Source organism: Columba livia, chromosome 5, assembly GCF_036013475.1.
Source record: "Columba livia isolate bColLiv1 breed racing homer chromosome 5, bColLiv1.pat.W.v2, whole genome shotgun sequence".
NCBI classification, from domain to species: domain Eukaryota; kingdom Metazoa; phylum Chordata; class Aves; order Columbiformes; family Columbidae; genus Columba; species Columba livia.
In genome coordinates, this window is record NC_088606.1 from 35,657,467 (window position 1) to 35,668,908 (window position 11,442).

Genomic DNA, 11,442 nt, shown 5'->3' on the forward strand with positions numbered 1-11,442 from the left:
ATGATAGGAAACTGGTATACTGTGAGAACAAGTACAAAGCAATCCAAAAGTCCCACCATGCCACCAAGCTCCTCCCATTATCTCTTTTGTTGTTTTTTTTTTTCCTGAGCATGCTCCATAAGAACCTTGGGTGAAGTTTTGTGAAAGACAACCACAAGCAGGTTGCCCTTTCCATCCTTGGACTTGTGGATAATTTGATGTCTCTGTCTCCAGTGTGACGCATCTGATGCTTTCCATGGGTGCTGCATGTATGGCCAGCATGCTGTTCGCACATGTACCTGCAGGCTAAGGGGTTGTGGACCATCTGGCTGGCTGAATGGCCATAGCAGCTCTTCTACAAGGACCAGGGTGTTTGGGTGGCAAGGGCAGAGGGTGCAGTGGGACAGTTGGTGAGGGGAAAATCTGCTGCTTCAGCATTCACAGACTAAACCAGAGTAATAAATAACTATGATAAAGGGTTGAACTGGGGACTCCAAGTACCTGTAACACGATAATGTTTGGAAACAAACAGCCTCTGGAAGCACTGAGTAAACAGGTCAGAAGGTTCAGCGACTTCACGTATTGGAGAGACTAAAAATTGCACATTACAGAATGAGGAGGAGCCAGGTACCCCTCCTTGCTGCCAACCAACCAAAGGCCAACATGGCAGCGCAAGCCTCGTGCTAGTAGGGACTCAACACCAGGCCTTTCACAGCGGCCTGAGCACCTGCTATTGCTTTGTTATCAGAGCTTATTTTTCTGTATCTCCAGCTACCTTTGCTGAGGATCCAGCTGCCTCGGTTTTCTTGCACAGGCAGCAAGAAGCAGTTATTTGCTGGGTCAGCTTTAGATCCCTGGCTTCTCTGTGAATCTCTCACTGGGCTACTTCTATTCTCAAAGAGCCTTCTAAATAACATATACAGTTTCAAGCCAAAAGGGAATTATGCTGTCCAGGCAGCTGTGGTTTATTTGTGTCAAGGTGGGGGCACTAATGTGTATTTGGCCATTCGGAATCACAATTCTTTCAACGTCTTCTAAATCTCAGCTTCATCATTCCTACAGAAAAAGTGTCTGGTAACTATTCCAACAGCTTAACTATTCAATTGCTGGAATCAGTTTCCTCTTTCCCTGCTATTGTGTACACAATTTTTTCTCCCAACAGGTTAAAAAAAGCATATGCACTTAATTTCCCCCCCACTCAGGATCAATAAGACAAAACTTATAATTTTCACGTAGTAAAGAACTTTGATGTTTGAAGGTTGGGTGCAAGATAATGTCTTTGAAAAGTTGGTGTTTCTATGCTGCTATCATTTCTCCAACTAATATTTCCTTCTGTTCTCTAAATTTTCTTTCCTTAAAGTGTTCATTTTGTGGCCCTGCCAAGCTGTCTATATTTTCTTAAATTCTCATTTCCTCTGGCACACGTTTCTTGCTCATAGTTACAGTAACTAAAAAAAAAGAAAAAGAAAAAAGACAGAAAAAAAAAAGGATTTTGCACTGAGCCCAATTTCCAGGCTGTAATCTTCTTTTTTAATATTGCTTTACCACCCTCTTTATTCTCATGTTTCTGCTTGCTGCAAATTTACCTGCTAGGTTTGGAAACTATTAATTCACTTTATTTTCAGAACTGTTCAAAAAGAACTAAGGAAGCAGCATCTTGGTCTGATACCTTTTGTAAATTTCTATTTGCGGTGCAAATGCTTAGTGTGTGCTTTGTTCTTGCTGGTTACTCAGGGTGCCTCATCTCTTCCCTCGTACACCTCACTCTGTTTTTCACAGCACCAGCATTTTTGTGTTACTCTGTCTCTTTTCTTCCTTCCTCCCTCCTCAATATAAAAGTGCATGTGTGTCTCATCAGCACTTAAGGATAATTCCTGCAATGGATGCTGAGCTTTCTGGGAGAACCCATCACTACCTAGCTCAGTGCTGAATTAGGGTTTCAATGCACCAGGTTAGATAGAAAGATGTTTTGTGACTCAAGATTTTTTGGGGCTACACGAGTTTTCCCTGCTTATGCAGGAAATGGCAGAAAAACAGTATTAGGAAGAAAGCAATGAAAGCAGCACTTCTTTCTGATGGAAAGAATGAGGTGGATGACCAAAGATTTAGTTTATAATAGTACCAGGAGCAGCAATTTACCCCCAAATGCTTTCTGAAGTATTCTGAATCTCCACAATACTATGAAGAAATAAGTATTTTTCAGCCATTATTATTTACAGAGATAAAGTGAGTCATCAAGATGTTATTGCCCAGACTTTCAAAACAACAAGTTCATACTTTGTGCATTGAGTTCTCCATGTGTTTAGCATAATTGCAGACTTAATCACGGTAAGGATACACACACATACATGGGAGGCACAGTCAGGGACACTCCCATTTCCCTGAAAACCCTGCACCCGTGCCTGTGGCGGAGCTGGGAAAGACCTTTGCATCCAACTCTCTCAGGCCTCACAGGAGACTTGTGCTGCCCTCCCTATTGTAACCTATAGCTAGGGCTCCTATAAGAAGACTTTGCTTGTATCAGCCTCCTTCTGCGTGCAGGGAAAAGTAGTGACAAGGCAACATTATTTTCCTAGGAAAAATAAGAAGAGGAACATAACAAAACTGGCTGCATCAAACCAAGATTACCTGTGACAGAGCTGAGAGCAGACAAAGACACCCTTGAAGGGGAGCAGGTAGGTGAGCAATAGGAGGAGAGACACGAGATCATAATTTTACACTTAGTCTAAAATTGTAACTCTAGTGGTCTTTTAGCATTAGAAAACTCTGGCATCCACTACACACTTCCTTCAGGCAAGGCAGCTTTCCCTCCCTGATGCCATCCTGTGAGGTCCCGCTGTGAAAGGTACCAAATCACTGAGGCAGCTCCAGGGAAACTCAGATTTGTGGCAAAGGCAGAAGAAGTGGAACTGGGTGAGCAAGCAACCAAGATGAGCTGAAAGACTGGATTCCTAGGAGCATCCAGTGTGCCTAGGAAAAATAAAACGCAGGCAATGTCCAAGGTGTAAATATCAAGACCTCAGTACAAGAAAGAGCAAGTGGCAAGGAACTGCAGAGTGTCACAGGCAAAATGAGACCCTGCTGCCCCTTTGAAACCAAAGTGTGCAAGGAACACCCCTTTGCCCCTGGGATCTTTTTGATGCACATCACAGCTTGTTCTAGCAACTGAAACTTCAGAGCTGCCAGCTTTCAGCTGTTGCATTTCCAGTGCTGGTGGGAGGAGTGGTGCTCATAAAGCCTGGCCAGGGCTTGTTTACTTTCTGTCACAAAGAACTGCTTCTGTTAGGAAAGTCTGTCCCCATCAGACTTCTCAAGCATTTTCAATAGGCTTTTCTGATCAAGAAAAGAGGTCCAAGTGCCAGAGGTAAATCAAACTGCTCTGCGTAAAAGTGAAGGACATTTGGTTTTTGTCTCCATTTTAATATCTTTTGCTCTGGTGATGAAGGAGCTGATTCTGTTTTCAGTTTTACTTACCGTGTTGCTGAGTTGAACTGTTGCAAGGAGGAGATGCTACACTCCAAGCCAGGAATTACTTAGCAATAGCATCTCCTTTCAGAGACAAAGCAGGAAATCCCTTTAGGATTGGGTTAGAAAAGGTGGTAAAGCATCAAGAGAAGGCAAACATACCCAGCAAAGCCCCCCAAGGTGAATCCTCCTTGGCTACAAGCCTACAACACAAAGCTGTGCTCTGATGAAATCTATTACTTTACGAGTATAGTACCTCCACAGTTTTCTGAGTCAAATGTCCTTAAGCCATTTTCTTCTAACTTCATGATTTTTCTGCGTGTATTCAATACATTGCAAAGAAAGACCAAAATCCCAGTATATAAGAGATTTGTGAGGGCACTTACGAGCAGATCTCAGGAGACACCTCAGGGAGCTGAGTTGAACCCTCCTGGGCAGAAATGCTTTGGTGGCTCTTGCAAGAAGATCTCTAGCAACAGTTTAAGGAGGACAGGGAATTACTGGAGGGAGTCCAGCAGAGGGCTACAAAGATGATGAGGGATCTGGAGCATCTTTCTTATGAGGAGAGACTGAGAGTGCTGGGTCTGTTCAGCCTGGAGAAGGCTGAGAGGGGATCTTATTTATTCTTATAAATATCTCAAGGGTGGGTGTCAAGAGGATGGGACCAGACTGTTTTCAGTGGTGCTGATCGATAGGATGAGGGGCAATGGGCACAGACTGAAGCACCAGAGGTTCCAACTGATTATGAGGAGAAATTTCTTTACCTTGGGGGTACCAGAACACTGGAACAGGCTGCCTAGAGAGGTTGTGGAGTCTCCTTCTCTGGAGACATTCAAAATCAATCTGGACACATTCCTGTGTGATCTATTCCAGGTGTACCTGCTTTAGCAAGCAGGGTTGGGACTAGATGATCTCCAGAGGTCCCTTCCCACCCCAACCATTCTGTGATTCTGTGTGACTATACAGAGCTCTTCCTGAGAAGACCAAGTTTCTGGTATATTCAGAGATCTTGATGGGGAGTGAAAGCTTTTGATAACTCTATAGGAACTTGGCGTCTGTGCGTTTTTCTCTCTCTCTCTGGATAAAGTCTTGGCAGCCACTCCAAGTCTATTTTAAACAAAGCCAATGATTTCTGGAGAGATGGAAAACACATGAAGGGCATAATGAAAAACAAGCAGAAAACCTGAGTGCAAGATAGAGGGAAACAAGAGTGATAAAGAACACTGTTTCCTTCACAGGCAGGCAGGCAGGGTGATGTCCCCTTCACCACATACCACCAAACCAGGGCTTCTCTCTAGGCTGCCATCACAGGTCCTGCTCAAAACTCAGAGCTTCTCTCTGCTGAGCTCCCCTCGCTGGAGACTCATGCTGCATGTCCCGTGTCCTGAGCACCCAGATGCTGCTGGTGGCAGGAGGTGGCAGGGGAGCAGGAGACACAAACAGCAACGCAAAAGCCAGGTCCATTACAAAAACTCCGGTACCCAAAACAAAAATAAGTTATCTACAAAGAATGTAATTATGGTCAAAGCCATACATCTGACATAGGGCCAAGAGAGGACTGTTTACAACTGTCAGTACGTAGAGAGATGAACCTGTAATTTATGTATGCTGAAACATTATAATTTCTGATCCAGAAGCCTCCTTTCCTGTTGAAAAGCTTGGTAACTAAGCCTTAGTCACTTGGATCATGTGGGTTATCCATGCAAATCCTTTTACTAAGCTCAGTTTAAAGCGTTACATATGTGTATAGTGCAACCAGTGGGACACATCTTGGCCCGGTGACCTGTCCCTCCTGCCCCTGACACAAAGCACTCCCAGGTTCCTCCCCATCATACCTAGCATCCAAGGTAGCCTTGATTTAGCCCGGGCTTGGATTGCCTAAAAATCCCTGCCCCTTGCCCTTCGGAGAAGTAGCGCCTGCAAAGGACCCTTGTGCTCTTGCCTGCCGCACGTCCCTGCCAAGACTCATCTCCCCTCGCCCGGGGGCACCAGGGCCATGCACCAGGAGACTCCAACAGGCCAATAACACAGACAAGCAACTAATACGGCCTCACGTCGGTCATTAGGTCCAGCCTACACAATCCATATGATCAAATGCCTCCATCACTTCCCACATGCACGGAAGATTGCTGTTACATCCTGGGTAGTCTCTGTTTGCACTGTAACCTCTCTGGAACAGGGAGGCTATCTTTGCTTTGTTTTGGAAGGCACCCAACTTGCTCTCAAGCATTCAACAAGCAGTCAAGAAATGATTCAGATGGAGAAGCAGAAACATAACTTGCCTGGGCTTGATAGCACTTCTTTATCAGTTCCCTGTTCAAATCAAATGAGGCTGGCAATGACCACAAGTAGAGACTGTCTGGAGAGTGTTTGGTAGCCCCCAAAAGCTGTTGCTGTTTTGTTATTTTGGTACAATCTTTCAGGAGATGTCCACAATTAAAAAAAAAATAAAAATCCTATCACATCTGCTACTTGCTGGTATCCTTAGAAGCCATCCCAAAAGACAGATCAAGGACTGAATAAGCATGAAAATTTCGGAGAGAGGATTAGATGAAGGATAAGATATAATAGGTTTGGCAACACTAGAACCTACCACAAATTTAAAAATTGTGAGTCACTCAAAAGAAACCCCAAACAAAAAGTACGGTAAAAAATAAGACTAGAAAATGCTTTTAGGAATCCTTTTCCTGTTTTGTCCTGCCTTTCTAGTTCCAATTCTACCTGCCCACTCCTTGGGTTCCTGTCAGTTTACTAACATTGCCAAGGCTCCAAAACGTCTTGCAAGTAAGACAGCTTTGTTGAAAACTCAACATCAGAAATCTTCCTGCTATTCTTGGCTCTGGGAGCAGATTGTGGTCTAGTGGTTATAAGCATCATGGCCAGCTGAAACACACCCATGTTTGGGTCATCTGCAAGACATGAACCATGGATGTCTGGTTACAAGATCGTGAATTTCCAACCTTAGGGCTAACGAATCAGATGCTAACACAGAAGTAGGAACAAGGTCAAATTGCTTCACGAAGTTCTCTTGTAGAATGGTGACAACATGGATTGTAGAAGGTCCTAATTTGGGATTTCCTTTTAAAAGGCTATGTGGCAAGTAGCTGAGATGTAGTTCTGTGGATTAGACAGCTGGGTCCCATTCCAAGCATTGCTCAAAGTGTTCTTGAGTCTCCTAGCTGCAAAGCAAACCATTAACCCTCCAAAGCCTTAATTTAGGACTCAGTATGCTGAGAGACAGTCAGCATAGGTCCTGTAACTGCAACTACAGCTGACAAGGCTCTGCCCAGACCTACATCTTTTAACATTTTTTTTCCCCGATAACTGGCAGGAGGTAAAAATTGTATCATGGAAATTCCTTCAGGAAGAGACAAAACCACATTCTTTATGACAGCTGACAACATGGAGGTAGCACAAGGTTTGTGCTTGAGCTGTCTGTACTGTGTTTACCTGAAGATAAACTGAAGTCTCCAAACTTCTCACTGATATTCCCACTCATCATTAAGTTTAAAAAAAAATGGTATCAAAAAGGTAGAGCACCTTTCTGTATGTGTTTTAAGGGCACAGATTGTAAAATCAGGAAGTGATGACCCATTTTTAAACCCACTTAGGGCATGCTTTTACTCTATATAGAGCACACATTCCTCCACCTCCTCTGGTAAATGTACGGAAAAGTGTTGAACCTTTCAGTACAGCCAATTAATCACTAGTTGGCAAGATGAAGAAGTGCTCTGGACAAGTACCAACTCAAAAAAAAATGAGACATTAGATACCGTATCTTATCGCAGACAAAGAAGTGCAATGCACAGAAGTAATGTCCCATTATAGAACTGTGTCTATCCTGAGGTTAACAAAATGCACTACACTATTTTGCACAAAGACAAAGGGAAGTGAACATCCTAACTCTGAACTTGTGCAATACCCAACTTTTAGGTGCCTGGCTGCTCCATCAGCTTCACTGCCCTGAACTGGGCACCTGAGCTGCGCCTCAGGCTATGTTAGAAACAGCAGATGTCTAAGAGCAGAGGCCACCCAGGCTGGTGTCCTCAGTGGGAAGCCAGCTGGGAGGGCCACTGAGGCACAGAGAAAATGTTCAATAAAACACTTCTCTCCAGACTCCGAACACCTCACAAGGAAGCCTCCCTCAATCTGGTTTGAAGAATGAACCACCAAATTCAACTGTTTGTAAACAGGAACACAGATTTCACATTCACACCATGTTTTTGCTAGCTCTGAGACGGTCATATTCACTTTCTTTTCCTGCTTTCTGGCTGCAAAATATCCAAGTGTTATAGCTTCAACAGGAGGGGTTCAGAGCAACACACCTTGACCAGTCACACGTGTAGGCACTGCTCTGGGAGCAGAGAGCACCAGGCTCAGATCCCGTCTGGCAGCATACGATGACTCTGGATGACCACTCAAACGTGAGTTACTGCCTGAGAGCAGAGAAAGAATTGCCCTCCCCTGCATCTTTGTGAACCCTGCTTTGGTGGTGTGCTCTGAAACAGGCTACCCCAACAGATCTCTCAAACGAGAGAGGCAGAAAAGCACCAGCTTTGTAGACCACATGGGACTCGGGACTCCCAAGACATTCAGCACCTCCAGCAGATTTTTTTGTTTTGGGGAAACCTGAATGTGAAAAACGCTTCCAGAGTTAGGCAGCAGCTGGATGAGACTGTGGGTGCAGACTTCAATGCCAAAGGGACAGGCAAGCACCTATGCCCCTTGCTGGATTTAATTTTGCACCCTGTGTTACAGGAGAGCTTAACAATCAGGAGTAATAATTCCCTTGCCCATCTTCCTGCTTTTTCTGTCATATCCACTTTGATAAGTGCCAAATTGGTTGACTGACTCCAAGCACCTTTAACTGAAGATCACAACACAGTAGGATATTAGCAATTGCAAGCCACATCTGCCATGTCAAAAAGATCTGCTGTAGATGTGAGCTGTGGGAACCCCCTCCAGCAAGGGAAACTCACCCAGACCAACTGCATGGGCAGCTGGTGCGAAGCCAGGTGATCGGCTTTGGTTCTTCTTTTCCAAAGAGCAAGTGAACCACTACAGTGGGAGTGAGGATGGTTTTGTTTCTGTGAGTGAGGCTACCTGAAGGAAAAGTGCCTAGTTCAGGTGCAGGCATAGAATCATAGAGTCATAGAATAGTTTGGTTTGGAAGGGGCCTTCAAAGGTCATCTAGTCCAACTCCCTGCAATGAGCAGGGACATCTTCAACTAGATCAGGTTGCTCAGAGCCCTGTCCAGCCTGGCCTGGAATGTTTCCAACAACTTCTCTGGGCAACCTGTGCCAGTGTTTTACCACCCTCATTGTATGGACCACATAACGTCAGTTTCAAATAACAGCTTATATAATTAAACATTTATTTTTTCTGATAAATCCCTGAATGATTAAGTATGTGTTCATGTTTGGGCACCACTCGAAGCACTGGTTGGTTTCCCCTATTATCTGCTCCCAAGAACCATGACTCACGATCATACAGGGAAGGAAATGAAGGGAAATGCTTTACTACATGCAACTTTGCAGCAATGAATGTCATGTTGTTGTTGCTACTAGTGTAACCCCAGGCAGGGATACTGCCATGGAGGGACACGGTCGTGGCTGCCAGGCTGGCGGTACTTGGGTGGTGGAGCCAGGTTGCTGCTCCCAGGACATATGTACCAAACCATCCTGCTGGAGCCTCAACCCTGAATCCCACAAGCTCCTGGCCCCCCAGCAGGGGCTGCTGCCAGCAGGCAGGGGTACTGCGCACTGCCAAAAGCCTGAAAAATATCCTGGGTTAGTACAGCTGGTTTTCCATTTTCAGACCCTCACCGAAGTCTTTGGTGGTCCCACTCAGAAAGGGAATGAGGGCAGCAATGCAGGGCTGGGTGGCAATGCTAACCAAACCTTGCTGTGCTGCACCATGCCAGCTCTGGGGATACAGGCTTGTGCCAAGGGGGAAGGCAGAGCTTTCCCCAAAAGCCAGCTGCAAGTACATTGAAGTCAGCAGGAGCTTTTGCCGAGGAGTTCAGTGAGTTCTGGAATGCATTAGTTATAGAATTGACTTTGGTAAGGTTTCTTTGCAAAGTGACACAAGGACGTGCAACTAGGGTATTGGAATATAATTAAGAGAGAAAGAAGTTAGGATGGATATCGGGGAAAACCTTTTGTCAGTGAGATTTATTAGTAGGTACAGCAGTCTCCCGAGGGAAATGGTAGAAAGGCATTCACTTGGGATATTTAAAATTAGACTAATGAATGTGCCAGCAAATATTCTATGGGGAATGTGCTCGCACTGACAGGCAAAATGAGCTCTGTGACCCCATCCTGTCGGAGCAGGGCTGTGTGCAAGCCTTCCCTGTGCCAAGGGGAGCGGTGCGGGGAGTGCCGGCACGCTGCCGCCCCGGTACTGGACATGACGGGCAGGGCCGCAGGGAAAACCTTTCGGGAAGACACTAGAATCCTTTTTATAATAGCAGCATCTCAGCACCTTCTTGCCAAATGATGAGAGGGAAGGGTGGGTGCTGCCTGGGACCGCACCTGCAGAGACCCAGCCAGGAGAGCAGCAGCCCCTCATGGAGAACTGCACCTCACTCCCAGCACACTCTTCAGCCAGTTGAGCTTGCAGAGAAGTAAACCTGGCTCCAGCTTGACAACCTGTCTTCAGCCACCTGCAAAAAAAGTTGTCCCACTTTGTGAGTTAACAGCATTCCTGCCCCTTTCCCTCATGTTCCCAAACCCTTCGCTGCTCACCCTGTTTGCTGCGGGTGGGAGGTCTCCTTAGGAAGAGCCATTTTCTCAGGGCCCTGTTTAGCAGTCGTGGCACTAAGGCTGTTAGCAAAGGTGCCCAAAAATGGGAATTTCTCAGCGTTGTGGGTGACCCTGCTGTTCTGCACCCACTGCTGGCACAGTGGAGAGTCGTGGTGCAGGCCAGTCGCCATGACCAGCGCTGGAACATTAACATAAGCCCCACTCCCCTACCTGTGCCCTTTCAGTCTTGGACTGAGTTGGCATGTCCCAATAGCACAGTGGCCTGCTACAACAAATCACCTACAGTAGTTTTACAAGGTGGTAAATTAAAATGATTGAAACAAGCCATTTCTTTACAGATTCCATTAACTTTTCCCGGCTGTTTACTTCTGTTGAAATTTTTGCAAAAGCTCATAGTATTATAAGAAGTCAAGCCTTTTTGTCCTCTTATTAAGAGCTAACTGTCTCCATGAAAACATAGTTTCATGATTGTTGCTGTCGTGATCTGAGCAGCAGACGTAAACAGGGTCATCTCCAGCCATAGTGGGTGGATGTTTAGTTTATAGCGCTGAGGTTAAGAGTGAAAGCGTGTGACTAAGAGCAGAAAACAGAGAAGCCTTTGTATACATCAAGAGCCCTGAGGCAAAACACAGAGAAGGAGAATGCTGACACAGACTTTAATAGAGAAAGAAAAGAGTCCATTATGAACGTTACAGAGAACATAATTCATTTAAGAGAAATCAAGATTTAAAGGACTTATAGAGAGGAATATGAATACTGACATCAGCGGGTCACGCCTGGCAGTTTGTTGTCGGACTCTGTACGTGTGTTGTGGTACTGCGCATCATGTCAGGTGGAAGGCAACTCGCTGCCAGACATTATCATCCACTCTTTGCTAGATTCCTGTTGGAAACAGGTTTCTTTCAGTTCAAGCCTTTCAACAGGAATGAGCAATATCCACCATGAAGCAACTGCAGCTCTTGCATTTTAACACCAAACTCTCAAAACTGGCAAAAATTACTCTCAGAACCTTTTTTCCTTCCCAAACCCCATCTTTCCATAAATAGAAAAGAGAAGGGAGGGTGGGGAAAGGAAGAAATGGGCTGAATTATTCCTGAGTGACTCAGGTACGACAGTGCAAGGAGAAAGCTGGTTAGCAGAACTGCTTCCAAGCTTGTGTACATGTTGCAGAGACTAAGGACCAGCATATTTACTGCACCATAAAACAACAGTACGAGTGCTTGAAAAATGTTC